This window comes from Papaver somniferum, chromosome 3 (genome assembly GCF_003573695.1).
Source record: "Papaver somniferum cultivar HN1 chromosome 3, ASM357369v1, whole genome shotgun sequence".
Lineage (NCBI taxonomy): Eukaryota > Viridiplantae > Streptophyta > Magnoliopsida > Ranunculales > Papaveraceae > Papaver > Papaver somniferum.
The window spans coordinates 165,393,632-165,409,561 of record NC_039360.1 but is presented as its reverse complement, the minus strand read 5'-3'; positions in this window follow the sequence as shown (position 1 = coordinate 165,409,561).

Here is a 15,930-nt window from a genome sequence, read left to right as displayed (position 1 = left end):
GGTTTTTGAAATTGGGAGCAAGCCCACTGTTGGTCCTCTAATGGAATGGGAGGAAGGCTGCGGCCCACGAAACACTAAGTTTTAATTTTGAAAGTTTAATTTGGCCCAGTTGTTTAAGGCCCGACGTTTGTTTTAAAACTTTGGTTTCGAGGTCCACTCTTGAGTGGAAACAAGCCCACAATCGGTTACAAGCTCAGCTGGGTTTAAACCCAGAGTCCAAAATACAAGTCCAATGAAAGAATTTAAACAAGCCCACAAATTAAACAAACAAGCCCACAAATAAATTATTACAAACCCAACAGAAAATAAGAGAAGCCCAAAAATTGGCTTTAATATTACATGCCCACAATTAAAAATTGGAAGCCCACAATTCGGGTTCTCTTAAATGGGTTACCTTTTAAGCACAGCCCAGCTGCTCTGATATTGTTGCAAAAACCCAGTTGGGCTTTGGTTCTTTTCCTTGGTGGCGTCCCAGCAGAGGAAAAACAGGTTCAGAACAGCAGGTCCAACAGCAAATGAAGTGAAGCAGATGCAGATGCAAATGCTATGCAATGAAATACAAAATAGCTAATAAAAACGCACGAAAACACAGCACCAATTCCCGGCAGCGGCGCCAAAAACTTGATAGTCCCCGGCAACGGCGCCAAAAACTTGGTGGACCCGGGAAAGCGTATAAAATTGAAGCGAAATGAAACGCGGGGGCCTACAGTAATACCGCAAGTGCACGGTCGTCGGTTGTAGCTCGTGCAAATACGGGTCGATCCACAGAGATCGGGTGTGTTTGGAGTGTTCTAGCTAATTGGGTTCCTAGATTTGCTTTGGGCTTAGAAGCCTTTTGGCTTAAATTGGGCTTTGAGTGCTAATGGGTTTGTTCACAATAAAATGAACTGAGCTTGGGCTCAGTTAGTCTTTGAAGTGCAAATGGGCTTTGGCCTTAAACTTAGGCTTTTGATTAAGCCTGAATTGGATTGGGCCTTAATGAATTTGGGCTTTGGTTTTAAACAACTGGGCTTTGGTTAAGCCCACAGTTGACTGAATTGGGCTTCAGTTTGAAGTGAGCTTTGGGCTTGAGTGCACAGCAATGAACTGAATTGGGCTCAGCTGGCTTTGGCAGGCAGCAGCAGTAGCAAGACTGCACAGCAGAAGGGCAGCAGCAGCAACAGCAGGGGAAAGCAAAGAAAGCAGCAACAACAGAGTTGCAGCAGCAGAGAAGGCAATGCAGCAGCAGCACAAGTGCTGCACAGCAGCTGCAAGGCAGTGGAATAAGAGAAGCAACAGAGTTGCAGCAAGCCAAAAGAAGTAGCATCACTAGAAGTAAATCAGCAAATGAAATGAACATGGAAGTAAAACAGTGACAGAAACAAAGAACAAAGCAACTACAAGCATAAGCATTCCATCAGCAAGATGAACCAAGGCCTAAGCCAAGGGCAGGGATGATAATGAAACTGAAATGGAGCAAAACTAAGGCATTCTTCTAGAGTGGGAAGAGAACTAGCTTGCTCATTGTCACTAGTGAGCACTAGTTTCTCCCCACTACTCAATCAAATCAGTGCAACCTAAGCATACAAAAGGAATGGCAAGATAATCAGCTTGCTATGAGCACTGATTTCTTCCATTGCACAATCAGTTCAATGCTTCAAAGGTAACTAGCTTATCATTCCATCAAACTAACAGGAACATTAACAAAGGAAAAAGCAATCAAAGGAACTTATCAACACAATGCATCAAAACAGGTACATTAACAGGGTAAACACTAACAATGAACAAAATTAACCTAAACAGGGTACTAACACAACATTTGAAAATCAGTGAAAATTTAACAGGATACTAACATAACATGGATACTAACATAACATTTGAAAATTAACCTAAAATAAACAGACCTAGACAGTGAAATTGATAAAGACAGTGAAATTGAAAATCAAAAGAAATTAGGAGTAGACATTAACATGGAATTAACATTTAACACTAACATGATAAACTAACACTAACAGGGACTAAAACAGTGAAAGATTAAATCATTAACAAAACATGAAACAGCACACAACTGAAGAAAAAAAAACACATTAACAGGACATGAAAGTCCTGGACGCCGGCTAATCCAAGCATAGTTTCTACAACACACCCACACCCATATTTATACCCACAGACAATTAGGGTTCTACCCATTTTCACCCAAAATATCAGTAGCTAGGGTTGGTGATTACTCACCCAATTTGACACAATCACTCCATTTTGATGTCGACCCATGCTTCTATTTGTCCTTCTCTACCTCTCCATGCCTTCAATTTCACTCTAGCTCGACCTAATTTACCTATTTCACACTTTAGGGTTTCGGTTGAAAATGTGTGGAATAAGTGAATTAGATGGACTAGGGAGATGGGAACAATGATGGGTTATCATTGTTTGACGTGGTGACAGAGAGTGGGTGGCGGAGCAGGTGGTGACAGAGGTGGAGAAGGTGGTGGTGTACGGTGGTTTCTGCAGAGGAGTGGGGAAGAAGAAGAAAGAAAGAGGAGAAGAATGGGTCGAGTTTAGGGTATAGGTATAGGTTGCTAGTGTGTGAGGCGGGATATCAAATTTCGATGTTGGCGAATCTGAGTCACTGGATGCGAAGCTGGTAGGTGAATCGGACGGTGATCCCTGAAGAGTCTGGTAGCGACCGTCAGATTTTTTTGATACAACGAAGTTAACGGCTCTAGATGGGGTTAGGTGTTGTAGTGTAAGGCGGAGATATCAAACGTTGATGAACAGCAAGGGATCGACCGTTGGATTCAACTACCATCTAATCTGAAGGCTTGGAATTTCAGCGCTGTGGTGCTTGGCAGAGACTTCAGATTTTGATGCTCTATGAAGGAGCGACCGTTGGATGCTTCTGAGAACTGATCTGACGGCTGAGAACGGAGGCGCTTTTGTGTGTAGAAAATGAGGTTGTGCGCACCATTCTTCGCGGCTTCCTTGCGTAATTTCTCCCGGCTTTTCACTACTTTTCTGCTCTTTTCGCTCCGCGACTCATCCGAACTTTATTTATTACCTAAAAATGCAAAAGTAATTAATAAAAATATTTATTCTTGAAAACAATGAAAATACAGAATATGGGATAAAATGTAGAATTAATGCGCAAAAGATGAGTTAAAATGCCAACAAAAAGGGATAAATATATACAATATTTGGCACTCATCAAATACCCCCAAACCTGAATTTTACTTGTCCTCAAGTAAAACAAAACTAAGGAAATCCTAACTATACCACTGTCGCTGGTCTCTCGAATGCATTTAGCGTATGCACTAAGCCTTTTAAACCACTAAGTGTCCCGAGGTGTGCCTACAAAACCTAAGGACAAAATATAAGCTCAGATTCCATCAAATGTGACATGTGCAAAACAGTTAAGCTCACAACAAAATGGAGATGTCAATCTAGCTATCGAAGGCACAATCCTAGCACTGATAACAAAAAAAGACATGTGATAAGAGTGTAAAGTGTATCTACACATGTGTAAAGAAAGATTTGAAGTTATGACTACTAATCACCAAGAGATAGTTTCTCAGGCTAAGAACTGAGGTCGAAATCTAGCTAGCTGTCCGGACTTTACGAGAATTGTGAATGAGTTGGAGGTATTTCACAATTACTCGCGTTGTACATCAATGGCATACACCCTCCTTGCTTATTACAAAGAAACAATAAAATGACTCTTTACATGACTCTTATTTACATTGACTACTCTCTTTTATTTTTGGAACAAGAGAGGATGAAATTGATAAATACTTGATTTTTTTTGTATTTTTCTGATTGATTTTTTTTTTTTTTTTTTTTTTTTTTTTTTTTTTTTTTTTTTTTTTTTTTTTTTTTTTTTTGAATATATACACTTTTGATACATCACAAAAAGAAACAAAAGATTACATGACATTTTGCAAGAGGTAGCCCTTTTTGATGCACCCAGTTAAATTCGATGGTTGTCTTTCTTAATGTAACCTCCACCTTCTATCCCAACCAACCAAAGAACAAGCTAGTCAAGTTTCGTTCAGTATTCTAAAGTGATTGGCAATCGTAACTTCCTATCAAACACCTTGAAGATCGAGGCCATACATGTATTGGTAGATCGTGCGCGTGCAAATTTCTTATCACTATGTGAATTGTGCTAGAATCAGGGTGCCTAAATATCTAGACTAAGACTCCTAATAAAAATACATATTTGCACAAGAGTCAACATTTCAAGGTAAATGAGCTCCATTTTTATGATTTTTTCATTTTTTTAATTGTTTTTTGAATTTTGATTTTTCAATTTTTTTGGAATTTTTCAATTTTTTCAAAAAGAAGAAGGAGTTCGTTTTTAATTATAGCATATTATCGTGGCATCTACTCTATACCCCCAAACCTAAACTAAACATTGTCCTCAATGTTTCAAAATATGGAAAAAATTAAGATGCAACATATGGAAAGGGACATGCTGAGTAGAGTAAAAGGAGAGAGAATACCCGATTTCGGCGAAAGCAGAATTAAAACTCCGTTATTCAAGGCAAAAATCCAACATATTTCAGCCGAGATCATATTGGATTAGCAAAATATATACAAAAGGAAATTTAACTAACACATTATCTACAAGAAAATTTGGTTTTTTAATGGGATTGGACTTTTTGGAAAAAAATTGGTTTTGTCGGGAGACATTTGGAAAACTTTGGTTTTTATGGGAGAAATTTTTGGTTTTTGAAATTGGGAGCAAAAGAAATTTTTTTTTTTTTTTTTTTTTTTTAAAAAAAGAAAATAAAATTAAGAAAATAAGATTTGGTTTTTTAAAATTGGGAGCAAGCCCACTGTTGGTCCTCTAATGGAATGAAGGAAGGCTGCGGCCCACAATCGGTTACAAGCTCAGCTGGGTTTAAAAACCCAGAATACAAATTACCAGTCCAAATTAAACAAGCTCACAAAAATTAAATACACAAGCCCACAAATTAAACAAACAAGCCCACAAATAAATTATTACAAACCCAACAGAAAATAAGAGAAGCCCAAAAATTGGCTTTAATATTACATGCCCACAATTAAAAATTGGAAGCCCACAATTCGGGTTCTCTTAAATGGGTTACCTTTTAAGCACAGCCCAGCTGCTCTGATATTGTTGCAAAAACCCAGTTGGGCTTTGGTTCTTTTCCTTGGTGGCGTCCCAGCAGAGGAAAAACAGGTTCAGAACAGCAGGTCCAACAGCAAATGAAGTGAAGCAGATGCAGATGCAAATGCTATGCAATGAAATACAAAATAGCTAATAAAAACGCACGAAAACACAGCACCAATTCCCGGCAGCGGCGCCAAAAACTTGATAGTCCCCGGCAACGGCGCCAAAAACTTGGTGGACCCGGGAAAGCGTATAAAATTGAAGCGAAATGAAACGCGGGGGCCTACAGTAATACCGCAAGTGCACGGTCGTCGGTTGTAGCTCATGCAAATACGGGTCGATCCACAGAGATCGGGTGTGTTTGGAGTGTTCTAGCTAATTGGGTTCCTAGATTTGCTTTGGGCTTAGAAGCCTTTTGGCTTAAATTGGGCTTTGAGTGCTAATGGGTTTGTTCACAATAAAATGAACTGAGCTTGGGCTCAGTTAGTCTTTGAAGTGCAAATGGGCTTTGGCCTTAAACTTAGGCTTTTGATTAAGCCTGAATTGGATTGGGCCTTAATGAATTTGGGCTTTGGTTTTAAACAACTGGGCTTTGGTTAAGCCCACAGTTGACTGAATTGGGCTTCAGTTTGAAGTGAGCTTTGGGCTTGAGTGCACAGCAATGAACTGAATTGGGCTCAGCTGGCTTTGGCAGGCAGCAGCAGTAGCAAGACTGCACAGCAGAAGGGCAGCAGCAGCAACAGCAGGGGAAAGCAAAGAAAGCAGCAACAACAGAGTTGCAGCAGCAGAGAAGGCAATGCAGCAGCAGCACAAGTGCTGCACAGCAGCTGCAAGGCAGTGGAATAAGAGAAGCAACAGAGTTGCAGCAAGCCAAAAGAAGTAGCAGCACTAGAAGTAAATCAGCAAATGAAATGAACATGGAAGTAAAACAGTGACAGAAACAAAGAACAAAGCAACTACAAGCATAAAACAGTGCAAGATGAACCAAGGCCTAAGCCAAGGGCAGGGATGATAATGAAACTGAAATGGAGCAAAACTAAGGCATTCTTCTAGAGTGGGAAGAGAACTAGCTTGCTCATTGTCACTAGTGAGCACTAGTTTCTCCCCACTACTCAATCAAATCAGTGCAACCTAAGCATACAAAAGGAATGGCAAGATAATCAGCTTGCTATGAGCACTGATTTCTTCCATTGCACAATCAGTTCAATGCTTCAAAGGTAACTAGCTTAGCATTCCATCAAACTAACAGGAACATTAACAAAGGAAAAAGCAATCAAAGGAACTTATCAACACAATGCATCAAAACAGGTACATTAACAGGGTAAACACTAACAATGAACAAAATTAACCTAAACAGGGTACTAACACAACATTTGAAAATCAGTGAAAATTTAACAGGATACTAACATAACATGGATACTAACATAACATTTGAAAATTAACCTAAAATAAACAGACCTAGACAGTGAAATTGATAAAGACAGTGAAATTGAAAATCAAAAGAAATTAGGAGTAGACATTAACATGGAATTAACATTTAACACTAACATGATAAACTAACACTAACAGGGACTAAAACAGTGAAAGATTAAATCATTAACAAAACATGAAACAGCACACAACTGAAGAAAAAAAAACACATTAACAGGACATGAAAGTCCTGGACGCCGGCTAATCCAAGCATAGTTTCTACAACACACCCACACCCATATTTATACCCACAGACAATTAGGGTTCTACCCATTTTCACCCAAAATATCAGTAGCTAGGGTTGGTGATTACTCACCCAATTTGACACAATCACTCCATTTTGATGTCGACCCATGCTTCTATTTGTCCTTCTCTACCTCTCCATGCCTTCAATTTCACTCTAGCTCGACCTAATTTACCTATTTCACACTTTAGGGTTTCGGTTGAAAATGTGTGGAATAAGTGAATTAGATGGACTAGGGAGATGGGAACAATGATGGGTTATCATTGTTTGACGTGGTGACAGAGAGTGGGTGGCGGAGCAGGTGGTGACAGAGGTGGAGAAGGTGGTGGTGTACGGTGGTTTCTGCAGAGGAGTGGGGAAGAAGAAGAAAGAAAGAGGAGAAGAATGGGTCGAGTTTAGGGTATAGGTATAGGTTGCTAGTGTGTGAGGCGGGATATCAAATTTCGATGTTGGCGAATCTGAGTCACTGGATGCGAAGCTGGTAGGTGAATCGGACGGTGATCCCTGAAGAGTCTGGTAGCGACCGTCAGATTTTTTTGATACAACGAAGTTAACGGCTCTAGATGGGGTTAGGTGTTGTAGTGTAAGGCGGAGATATCAAACGTTGATGAACAGCAAGGGATCGACCGTTGGATTCAACTACCATCTAATCTGAAGGCTTGGAATTTCAGCGCTGTGGTGCTTGGCAGAGACTTCAGATTTTGATGCTCTATGAAGGAGCGACCGTTGGATGCTTCTGAGAACTGATCTGACGGCTGAGAACGGAGGCGCTTTTGTGTGTAGAAAATGAGGTTGTGCGCACCATTCTTCGCGGCTTCCTTGCGTAATTTCTCCCGGCTTTTCACTACTTTTCTGCTCTTTTCGCTCCGCGACTCATCCGAACTTTATTTATTACCTAAAAATGCAAAAGTAATTAATAAAAATATTTATTCTTGAAAACAATGAAAATACAGAATATGGGATAAAATGTAGAATTAATGCGCAAAAGATGAGTTAAAATGCCAACAAAAAGGGATAAATATATACAATATTTGGCACTCATCATCTAGGGAGGGAAGACGAAAGAGATGAAATTAGAGATTCTCAGTTGCAGAGAGTTGGATATGAATAGACTCTAAGAGAGAGAGAGAGAGAGAGTTGCAGAGAACTTGTTATTATTCTAGCTATTCTGTTGTTATTGTTTGGAATGACCAATCATAGGTCTATTAATATCTCTGCAAAAACCTATCTCTAGTCGGTGGGATAACGATAAGGAGAGAGGATCTTCACTTACTCCTAAATCCCAGGAATATCTAATGATAGAAAACATATCTAATATATCCTAATCCGACTCCTCATACTTCACTATTGTCTTTATGTGTCGGAAGGCTGATAACAGTACGTTTTTGTAGATCACCAAACCAAAACCCTAAGTTTAGGCCCCCGTTTGTGACGTCACCATCCTTTGTATGTGATATGTCATCCGATGTGTTAACATTCTATGTTATCGCAACTTTAGATGGAGAAATGCATGTCTTTGCACCTGAAAACCGTTCAGCAGTCATGTGAAGAGCTCTAGAAGACTTTCTGTAGTCGTGTGTGTGGTGTGGAGAACACAATATTGGAAAATTCCTATCCTTCACCTAATTGCAATATTTCTCCTTTAGGTTAAGTAGTATAGGTCGGCTCTTTGAAGAGGCTTAGGGACAGGTCGGGCCTGAGGTGTTATGACCTGATGGTGAGCAGCACGAGTAAGGTGCCATTAATCTATCTTTGTAGTACTTGCGAGGTGTTGTAAACCTCTGGTAGTATCCATCCATGCGCAGCGGATGTGAGCAATTTGACTAAGGTGTCATCAACTTATCGTTGTCGTACTGCGGAGGTGCCAAGCCTGATGAGGCGTTATGGTGAGGCCCAATACTCGTGATTTTGTCTCAAAGTAATAGACCGTCGGAAAACCCGAGATAACGCTGAGGAGCTCGCGAGTTTGTCGAGATACCAAGGGTAATGCTAAGGAGTCTCATGATCAACCCAAGATATGTGGTAATGCTAAGGAGTTTTATCCATCTATCAGAAATCTTGAGCCACTTTGGGGAGTCTCTGATAGTTTATTGGCTAAGACCCGGGATAACACTGAGGAGTTTTTAACCATAAAGGTACCATAGCAGATAATGTGAGAGATAGAGTCTTTGGCTTGGAGTGATGAAAGATTTTAACTACAAAGAGACAAAGGCTCTTCACATTCGGGCTATGGATGTTTTTCACCTTCGAGTAATGAAGACTCTTCGCTTTGAAGCAATGGAGGCTCTCCGCCTTGAAGCAATGGTGATCATCCACTCTGAGTGATGGAAGCTATCATCTACCCCTTTGAAATCAGTCGTTAAAAGTCAAAGGTTGGAATTAAAATCGGTAGATGGTGAGTTTTGGTATCTTGAATGATGCTCATTTTTGATAGGGTTGTAAGGTCTTATAAGAAGAACGTATCATCAAAATATTAGATGTAAAAAACATTGACGTTTGAGTTTTGTGGATGAAATAACGCAAATCATGTACGGTAGTGCACGTATAAGAGTATCCACGGATTCTTCCTCATTACAAGTGTTATAATTGTTTTTAGGATTATACAATTTTTTTTGCTCGATGGTAGTTGTGACGAGCGGCTCAAACTGAGATTCGATGGTCAAATCATCGTATTTGAGGGTTTGTTATCCATTTTGTTTGTTTGCCAGTCCCACCGTGGGTAGTAAATAGGCAAATCTGCATGTTTGCCAGTCCTAGTAGACTGCTCCAATAATGTAGACACGTGTTATTAGAAGACTAAAACCTTTGTTCAACGAGAATATATGTGTTAGATTTTCTAAGTTCTTTGAATGATGTGAAACTTACTTTCCTGTCTATGTGACAAATTCTAAATGCAATCGAGTTATTACAGGTACGTATATTCAAAATGTCTGACAGTATTGGAGAATTGATAGTCGATGAACCAAATAAAGCTAGAGAAAGTAAATCTTCCAAGGAATTGGATGTTAAAAAAATTACCAAGCCTTACAGGGAGAGAAAATTTTGACTCAAAGAAAGTTGAATATTGTGATCCGCAAATCAATTAACAGTACTAGATCATTGCTCAATCCAGAGATAAATTTTGTGGGAAGAACTCTCAGCCTAGTTTAATCTAACAAAAACGTTACAACAAGATATTTTTGGTCATGAGATGATAGTACTCCTTGAACAGAATAAGATTGTGCATTTAGTCAATATTTCTTACACAATTGCAAAGGCCTAACATGGGTGTACAGTACGCTTCATAATATTTCTGATTTTGTAGATTGTAAAAGTTGACCCGTTGATGCGATATCGGTTCATAACAGGATAAGAAGAGTTTTATGGCAATCTAGACTTCACCATGAAGGGATTTGAGAGCTAAATGTTGTATTTTATGCTAGCTTTGATGAACATATCTTCGCTTTGAGCGAAATACAGACAGTTAGGTTGTGTGCAGAGCTACAGCAAGAGCTGCTTCTGCAAAACATCAGATCAAAACACCAGACTGCGCAAAGTCTGAATGCCTAAAAAGAAGACATATTGCACTCCTGCTACCTGTCAAAAGGAAAAGAAACCTACGACGTGCGAGCAAAAGTTGCCTCCAGATCTTAAGAAACTAACTACCAACCAACATAACATCTCAGTTACAAGTAAGGGTACAACATGGTGATCCTAACAACAGTTGCACCTGCAGTAAGAATCTAGTGAATCTCTGCAATGAACACAGAAGAATCGTATACCATTAGCACAAGCACGTATCTTTTTTTTTCCCGGTACCCTAGGCTAATGATCCCTAAACTACTTCCAAACTCCTTAGATTGGAGTCAATTACCAATAATTCTAGGTATATCGGGATAAAAATCCCGCAATATATACCGTGTGAGAATAAAAAAGAGTGGACCCCACCTTTAAAGCATCCCGGCAAATCTCCACAGTATACCCCACCTTTTTTTCTTTCACTCGGGATTATATCATGGTGAGTATAGCATTGCTCACCGGATGTTTCTGTCACAAGTACACATATTGAGTTACTCAAAAACAATAAAAGAAAAGAAAAGAAAAGAAAAGAGAAGAGAAAGAGGAAGAATGTGGTAGTGGCCTAACGGCGCATAGTGACAGTGAGTCCAATGTGAACTTGATCATTAAACAACCAGACTCAACTTTCCCATTTTCTTCTTCTGCATTTCCTCATGAGAACAATTTTGGGTTCCCTTTTGAGGAATGCTCTCCCGCGCGGCCGCTTATAATGGCTCTATAAGCTAGCGGGTTAAAACCCGTTGGATGAGAATACATAGTTATTTTTAGCCGTTGATGATATATGTCAGATTTCAATTGTTTTAATTATTTAAAAGCCCTTCTATTTTATTTTGGCAAAATCAAAACAACCATTGGTTATCTCGATATTTTAATCTAGGGACTTTTTCATTGAAGCAAAATTACGTTTTTTTACTTGAACTACTTGCACAGTTGAACTTTATTGAGGATCAAATTCTAATCTAGAAAAAAATAAAAAACTTAAATGAGGATCAAATTTATTAGTTAACAGAAAAAAGAACACTTTGATTCCTCTAGATTGTTTTATCATCAAAAAATTATTTTTAGTGTTACTATCCATTGGTTTTGTAATACTGGTTTGTTTTGCAAGAATTAAGTAGTTAGGAAGGAATTACACCCATAATGGGGAATAAGATTGACTACGAGTATTTAGCCATGTGAAAGCTTGATGAAGTTCAATATGTATTTGCAAGGTTGTGTTGATACCACTCATATATATCCTAGTTAGCAATTCGGGATTCGGTAAACATACGGAACGGCAAATGTACGAGTATTATACGGTTGTATAAAATCCAGATTCGGTCTAAAATTCGGTCAATGGGACGTGATTCGTTAGTAATTCGGAGCGGCATACGTACGTGTATAATTCGATTTATAAATGTGAGTTCGGCTCTGAAAATTCGGTATCTATATATAGCAAATAATTTGTATTTATAAGATCATAGACCAATCTATATATAGCAATTTTTTTTTTTGATCTTTGATCTTTGGTTTTGATCGCACCACTGCAGTTGCTCTAACTAGGATATATACAACAAGTTACTAGTAGTTTCGAGAAGAAATAGTAGTAGGATTTGGTTTAATTTTTATTTTTTTTGTAACGATCAGTCATCTGTAAAACTATAAAAACGAAAGCATTCCGAGAATGAGAGGGTTCATGGCATAATCACGACTAATTTTATGTATATCGTGATTGATTAAAAAAACAAAAAATATTTTGTATGAAAGGGTAGTTCCATGTCAACTGCTTCGGGTAGTATGAAAGGGTTTCGAATTGATGAGGAGGAGGAGGTTAGTTTGAAATTAGATTTGAATTCTGATGCCATTCATCCGATAAAGATGAACAGAAGTAGGATAGATAGATGATTTTTATAGTTAGACCCACTAAATGGAGTAATCGACAAATGTAAAATAAATCTAAGGATCCATTGGAAATGTGTGCTTTTTCCATAGCTGTCAACAGGTGTATTTTCTATCGAGATCCAAAATAATGCATCAGACGGCTATAGATCTGCCAGACAGTTTTTCAATTTTTTAACCAGACAGGTTTGTGGGTGCTGATCGAAAGTCTGAGGTATTTCTTTGTGCTCAGTCATTCCATCTTTATTTCCATCTTTAATCCTAGAAATTGTTTCAAATTATGATGAATTTTTAATAACAAGTTAAACAATAAGCATCTTACCTACTCCAATTGTTCTTTACTGTACTTAGCACCCAGACATTCTAGGGTTTAGGGGTTTGGAAATGGCAAACTCAATAGTAGTGTAGTTCAAATGAGAATCAATGTGATCATTTTTCTAGTTTTTTTACAGTAATAATACATCCAAAGTTATAATCTCTGCTAATTTTTAATTCTAATGCCCTAATTTTCCAGTAAAATTGGAACACATGGATTTGAATGACAGAGAGACATCAGGGCATGATAGAATCAGCATGTTATCTAAACGATGGAGTTACATCTGGACCTCTGTCCCCTTCCTTGTGTTTTTGAAGAGGGGACATTTTATCATTCCGATTGTTCTTCTCTGCAAACCAATAAATTTATGGATTTTGTGGATGGAACATTGCTTCGTCGTGATAAAATGTCAGATGTAGAAAAGCTCTCTCTGACCCAGATAAACCCCTTGAATGAATATCAAGTTAGTTCATGGATCGCCAGTGTAATAAAGCGTAATGTTCAGGTGCTCATTCTATTATTAAGGCAAGAAGATCTGTTCATCGTTCCCATATCTCTTTGTACTTGTGTATCCCGGATATCGTTGAAGATAAAAGTAACCCCAAGTATCTGCTTTCCTAAATTCTCTTTTCCATAACTCAAGTGCCTTGTGCTTAGAAGTGTCTAATTTAGCAGTGAGTGCTGGAATGATGCACTTATGGTGCGAGGAATTTCTATGTTTCAAGTAGTACATTGAGACTCTTGAGTATTTATCACCGGGATGACGAGGAGAGTTTACAAGACTGGTCTCAAACTTCATGCACCAAATCTTATTTCTCCCGCCTACCTGGTAGGCTTGCAAGGGGATTTGTCTTGTCCGCCTCTCCAAAACTAGTTGAAGCCGATGTATATTTCTTTGATGAGTATATTGCAACAAGGGAGCAAAGCATAAGTTACAGTACATCAATAATTCAGTTTCTTCGAGCCCTTACGCATGTTAAACGTTCAATTGTGTCTGATGCAACCCTACAGGTACTCTTTCTTGCTGCTAAATTTAGAGTAGTTTCTGCTTCCATTTTTTCTATGTACAATCCAACTCCTTGAAAGCTTAGTTATTCGTTTCTATTGCCTTGTCATGAATAGGCTCTCTCCTTTGCGGACGATCTATTAGAGACTTTGCCAACATTTCATTATACCAAACAGTTGATCATGACTGAGGCAAAAATTGCTGATAAAGCATTGATTGCCTTGCTCAAAGCAACAATCTGGAGTTGCTCGTATTTGACAAGGCAAGTTTTACGGACCTTTTGACTGTGCAGGCATACCATCATTTAGTGAGTAGTAAAAGCATAAAACATGACCTGTGGAAGATTTGTTAACCAATTGTGTATGTGCTAATCAACTTTTGATATCTGTTTTATTTCTTGGAATTACAAATCCTGCAGTATCCCGTGGAGTGATGACAAAGAAGAAGATGATGTTGCTGGCAATGATGCTGAGGGAGAACTCAACCATGGCAACAAAGATGCTGACTGGATGCTCCATGGCAATTCCTGGATGCTCCCTTGTACACCTTAAATCGGTTTGCTTTAGGTAGTTTATTGCGGATCCAAGGGAGATAAAGTGGGTTCAACTGATTTTGAAGAATGAAAAGGCTCTGCAAACAATGACTCTTTCCTCTTTTCATTATTCCGACCCTTCCTGAGCCGCAACAAGTTGCGTGTTTAAGTTCCCCGTTTGGCTTTCTTAGTCGATTGTTTAAGTTCCCCTTTCTATTTTACAAATAAATAAAATAGAATTTTTTAACTTAATCTTAAGGCTGTTCAGCTGAACCTTTATCCACTTCAGATCTGCAAATGATCCTGGATTCCTTTCCAGTCTGGCTCACAAAATGTTAAACCATGCCAAAGTGAAGAACAAGTCCATAGTTTTCTTTTTATTTGGATATCATGAAATCTGAAAATGCTAAAGAATGGATTATTCCGCAAGTGTTGCTGGAGAGTTGGACCGTACGCGAACAAGCTACATCACAACTATTCTGTACTAATGCAATTATCAAAACCATGACACATTTTTTTAACTGTTGAGCAGGCAAGAAACATAGACAATTACAAGTCATTTATGAGCACCTAATCTGAAATGTCAAACACATAAGATGGCTATCAAAGTTTGCTTATTAAAAAAACCCTAGCATGATGCATACAGAACCCGACATCTGAAAACTTATGCCACTTTTATCCGGATGAATCTGTGGGATGTGTAGCATCTTAGACTTTTTATCTCAACAACAGCACCAGACAATTTGAACTTTGGCCTCCCCAAAGTGCATCAGGGACAACTACAAAATCGGACCATACATTTTGTTCCACCGTTGCTTATAGCGCGTTCGGATACAAATCTGCTTCACACAAAATTAACTTTTCGACTTTTAAAAGTCATTTTGAAATCTGACGGCCAAACTGATTTTTGACTCTTTTTAACTTCTAGAAATCGAAAAGCTATTTCTGATGTGCTGTCCAAACCTATGTAGTCGATTTTGGCCATCTCGGCACGGCGAAATTCCAGATTTCGGTCCAACAAGACAAGATTTTGTTAATTTCGGCAGGACGAAATCTTTGCGAAAATTTCGGCCGGAAACGCGTTTTTCGGTCGGATTTTTGGTCGGAATATATATATATATATATATATATATATTTTTAAATTGAGTGGATTAATCTCAAGTACAAAAATTAAACAGATTAATTCACTCACTAGTATTATTGCTTGTTGTTGTGTCTGAATTTCTTGACCTAAAATTATCATTTGGTGTTGATGATGAGGAAGGTGAATAACCAGATTTACTAATACTATGTTTCTTTTAAGTGGGTCAATACTCCCTCAATCTTCTAATCTGACTCAAACTAGGATTGGAATTAACGCTCCATCCCCATGAAATTGAATCTGGCAACAAACACTTCTTATTATAAAAGTTGGAATCAAAATTACACCGAAATTTGAAAACGGAATCTCCCCGAGACAACGTTGTACCAGTGTCTCGTTCGGGACCGAAATAAACCGGAATCCGAGATTAACTACCTTGGTCCAAACATCCTATTAGGATCCAGTCACCATCTTATTCATTTATTTACTTCAATAAACGTTTGTACTATTCATAAATGATAAATGCGTTGTTAAGTTAACAATTATTGACATCAGCCCTGTAATTATTTTTGGTTCGGCAGAGTTAGAAGAATCTAGGAAATTTCAATATCTTGAGCATAAATGAACTATGAGTTTTTTTTAAAAAAGATGTCAAATCTGACCTTTATGGATAACCGAGTAATGGGATGTCTACTCTTTGTCCTCGATAGCTGTGGTAGTGATGCACTCAAGTGA